Source organism: Myotis davidii, unplaced genomic scaffold (assembly GCF_000327345.1).
Source record: "Myotis davidii unplaced genomic scaffold, ASM32734v1 scaffold272, whole genome shotgun sequence".
In the NCBI taxonomy this organism is placed as follows: domain Eukaryota; kingdom Metazoa; phylum Chordata; class Mammalia; order Chiroptera; family Vespertilionidae; genus Myotis; species Myotis davidii.
Window position 1 is genome coordinate 750,277 of NW_006283634.1, and position 4,879 is coordinate 755,155.

The window sequence follows — 4,879 nt, forward strand, 5'->3', positions numbered from 1 at the left end:
CTTTCAACGTGCTCCTGGGCACGGTGTCCGCCGCGGCCTCCTCGCTGGGGCAGACACTGCCACCTCCGGCCTTCGCCGTTTTGTCTGCTGGGCCACTGCTTCTGGATCCTTGTAGGCCCAGCTGCAGCTCAACCTCCTCCAGGAAGCCGTCAGACCCTCCCGGGACAGGGCTGCAGTGCCCTCAGATGACCAGGTTGCTCTCACTTAGCCGGACCACATAGCGGTTCTCCTCGGCCTTCTTCTCTGCTGGGGGCCTTGGCCACTTAGTATGGCTTCCACTACTTCCCAGTAGTCCTCGCTGCTCAGTGGGGTGACCAGCTTGTGGGGAGTCAGTGAAATCACCCACTGAGGTGATTATATAATGGCCACCTCAGTGGCCCTGGGCACTGAGACTTCACCGTCAGAAAAAGGGGGACCCAGAGATGGCCAGGGACTTGCCAGGGATTAGAACCCAGGGATTCAGACTCCCTGCCCGTGGCATTTTGCTGCCCCTCCCCTTCACAGGTCCTGCCTGGAGAGGAGGTGGCCATTATATAATCAGTTGTCTTGATTATATAACACAGGTTTTACGCATTTGATATTTTAAGTTTCTTTGAAAACAGTGCAGCTCTCCTGTGTTTGCATAGACTTGATGCAAACCCACCCAACCTCCATGATGGTCTTCACCTCAGAGGTCCATGAATTTGTCCGCTGCTCAGGTTCAGGCCACCCAGAACCTGCCCACCAGTTAACTTGCCCACAGACAAGATAGTAGGGAAGGAGAGAGGTCCGGCCTTGGCCCCGGTCTTGGGCACCCTGGCTGGGTTGGGTAGAAATCTGGGAGTGGGAGTGGTAGCGGCCGCAGCTTCAGGGGACAGCAGCACCTTGGGCCACTTCTGGTTACAACGGGAGCACCAGACGCCAGAGAGCGAGGTCAGGCCCTGCACGGTGTGGAGGTGGTGGTAGTGTGGGCAGATGCACGGCATGCTGGGTCCGGGCGGCAGCCTGGGCACAGGCCCGTGGCTGGTTTGTACCAGCTGTTTGTTGTGATACTCCTTCAGCAGCTCCTCCAGGGCCGCTGCATTCTCTTTCTTCTCCGTGATCAGGCGCACCAGGACCCCCGATGGAGTCCCTGTTGGCATCTTCAGCCCCATAGGCGGTGTTGTTCCCGCTGCCTCCACCTCCAGGGCCGGGCCCGACCTCCTTGTTGGCAGTGCAGTGGTAGCCCTTCCGCTTGAGCAGGTTACACACCAGGATGCCCAGCAGCCCCATGAGGCAGAAGATGGGCACGATGGCGATAACTGCATAGGGGGCCGCTGTCTCCTCTGGGCCACCCGAATGCTGTTCCCAGATGGCTGAGTCTCCCCGGTGCCTCTGGCCCCTGCTGCCACTGCCACACCATGTCAGGTCCACCTTCTCCGCTCATAACAACCGTGAGGACCCAGAGGTGTCCAGGAGCACAGCTGACAGGGAACACGGGGGACCTCTGAAGGGGCAAACCACCCAGGCTGGCAGTCTCCACATTGTGTGTCTTGAGTCACTGTGCCCGCCCAGGCCTCCAGCCTCCCTAGAATGAACTTCCTGAAAATGTAAGTTCCTTCTCGCTGCTCTGCATTAGGCTGTCAACTGTGAACAGTGACTAAATAAAACACAATCGCCATGTGCAGAGTAGCTGAACGCAGACCATTTCTCCATGTTTCTGGGAAAGTAGAGCCAGAAAGAATGATTTGGTTGGGGAGATTGGAGAAGCTGGAGTACTTCCAACTTCCTAAAACTATATTCCTTTACATTTTTTAAAATATATTTTTATGGATTTCAGAGAGGGAAGGAGAGAGAGAAACATCAATGATGAGAGAGAACCACTGAGCGACTGCCTCCTGCACACCCCCACTGAGGACCGAGCTCGCAACCCAGGCCTGTGCCCTGATCGGGAATTGAACCGTGACCTCCTGGTCCATAAGTTGATGTTCAACCACTGAGCAATACCAGCCAGGTTCAGTTATACTTTAAACAACATTTAAAAGCAAAACAACAATAAGAGATGAGGATGCAAATTTAACTAGCCTACCTTATTTACAGATACTATGGAAGAGCTATTAACTTGGGTTTTAGTTGGAAAGAAGTCAAAGTCTAACCCTACATTTGGTTCAAAATAGGTTTAAACCGTATTCTGTGTGATGGCAATAACATATTTAAAGACCTAACATTGTTTTTGCGGCTTCACATTTGAAGTACAACTTTGACCTTTTAGAATGTAAGTAAATTGTGGGCCTTTAGAGAGAAAGGCATCCGTGTTAACCGAAGGCTCTCAAGAAAGAGCCAGGTAAAATGCTATGTTGATCCTGTGATAGGTCCCTACTCATAAAGGTGCATGTGTGTGTGCATCAGTGCTCATGAGTGTGCGTGCATGTGTGTACATGCATGTGTGCTGTTGTGTGTGCTAGTGTGTGCATGTGCACAGGTGCATGCACAAGTGTGTGTGTGCACTTTGTACTCACGTGTGTGTGTATGCTGATGTGTGTGTGTGTGTGTGTGTGTGTGTGTGAAGTATCTGAAGTCACAGAGTGGCTCTGATCACTGTGGCACACCAGCACAGAACAGGAAGTGCACAAATAGCCACCTGGCTTCCATGACAGCCTCACACTGGAAACCCCAATCCATGAACTGCTTTTTATCTCATCGGTGGCAGAACTGCTCTGCAATAATGGCCTGTTGTTGTTGTTGACAAAGCAGCCGGTGCAAGACGCACAGCCTCCAGTGAGCGCTCCGTGCCAGGGCTCAGGGTTGGCACACACCTCACTGCACCCATAGCCTGGATGCAAACCCCCAAACTAGAAGTGCCACTGTTTACATTTCCTTTTAAAAACTCCTATTCTTGAGTTCAAAATTAGGTGCCCACAGTGTCTCTGTGGTGTGTGGATTGTTCTGAGATAAAGACAACTGAGACCCTGAGGACTCGAACTTCTGCTTGTCCCCTTAGCTTCCTAGAAGAATTTGAATTGGGGCGTTGCCACGGGAAGGGTTACCACTTACTGCAACTCATCACGACCCATCCACAGGGCAGGACAAACACCAGTTAACTGAGCATCTGCCTGGCTGCCGTCCTCCATGACCTTCCTCCCCTCTGAGGCCCCAGGGCCTGACCTCATTATCCTCAGCTCAGAATGCCCTCTAGGCCTCGACTTCCCTTTCTGCCTCTGACTCTCATGTAGGAGGGCTTTGCCTACAGGCATGAGTAAGCAGCATTGGCTGTTCTATCTAGTTCGTCTGTCTCCTGTGACTTAATTATCAGACGGGATGAAAGAACCTGTGGGAGGGGAGCGTTCTTCCCCCACGATGGGAACTAGCGGAGGCACGAGGCTTCCTCCCCGAGGCCTCTTTCATTGGTAAGAGGGAGTGCCAGACCTTGTCATGCTCATGAGTGTCCCCAGGGAGCAGTGCGGGCCACCATCCCATTGCCAGACGCAGGTGAGAGCAGCTGCCTGCACTGTCCCCACAAACAGCTCTGGCTCCTGACGCTTCCGGTCCCTGAGCAACTCTGAGTGCCACCTTTTCTGCCCGGCTCGGATAACCTCCACGACACAGGCCTTCCTCGCCGGGATCCCTGAGAGTTCCACAGGACGGCTTCACTCACAGTTGTCTTGATTATATAACGCATGTTTTAGCATTTGATATTTTAAGTTTCTTTGAAAACAAAATGATTTGTGGTTTAAAATAAACATTCGCTGTTGGAATTATGCTTTTCCATAGAGAGAGGCCACGTGGCATCCCTGACCTTGCCCCTCGCACAGCTGTGGGCAAGCCTGCTACCCCCAGTCAGCCGCTCAGGTCCTTTCAGTGAGCGAGCAGGTCCGACCCACCGCCTCCTCCCGCCACCACCACACACAGGAGCCTCCCAGCGAGGAGAGTCCCCCAGCTTCCCTGCACCCTCTTTCCTCCGTTTACAGCACGAGCTTTCTGTTTCATCATCCGATCTGGGGACATTGATTTTCTGGGATTTTCGAATACTTCAGCAGCTACTTTTCTTTAAGGGAAGAGACATTAAATTCACCTCATCTTTCAGACGTGGTTGGAATCTTCCATTAGCTCAGAGGCTACTTACAGCTAGCATGTCAGACTCAAAGGCTAACACAGGCCAAATAATCAAGGTGTAAGTGTAAGTGGCCACAAACAGGTTTATTTCTATAGAGACATGCTGAATACAAAGGGTTGAAACAAATGAGTCATCGTTCACATAAAATAATAAAACATTTTAATAAAAATTAATATATATTTTGAACATTAACTTACCAGACACTGAATAATTGCACAAATTAACAAGTGTCCCACAAATAAAACTATTTTTCTTGTTCTCCAAAACTGAAATATTTCCTGTGCCTCACACCAAACAAGTCAGTCCAAGACTAATGATGTGGCCATCAGCTGCTAAAATATTCGCTGCTAGTATTAGTGGAGAGAAATGGTACGCCTGCATGTAAGGCACATAAGGGAAATGAATGCAACACGATTATAATAATCAGTCATTAGCGAACGTTGTAGTTCATTATTAGTAATTATGTGTAACAGGATATTGTAAAAATAAGTTATAAAATTTTTATTAAAACGTTTCTTACATACCGTTATGTTGGCTGGGCCATAAAAATATTCGTTGTGGGCCACATGCGGCCCACAGGCCATGAGTTTGACATGCTTGTAATAGAGAAAACTAAGTAAAAGGGAAGTAAGAAGACCAGCAGGGATTTCTATACTAAAAACAATTAGGACACACTGTATCCTTTACAAATACAATATAGTGTCTGTGTAATTATATGTGTGTGTACATTATGTGTGTGTATAGCATGTGCATAGCATGTGTACAGTGTATGTATAATTATGTGTATGTATAGTACATGTGTACATG

At 49.6% G+C, this 4,879-nt stretch overlaps 1 pseudogene; it reads right to left on the reverse strand.

Moving 5' to 3' along the window:
- Positions 1-662: 662 nt before the first annotated feature.
- LOC102765439 lies at positions 663-3,089 on the reverse strand (annotated as a pseudogene).
- Between the last annotated feature and the right edge of the window lie 1,790 nt (positions 3,090-4,879).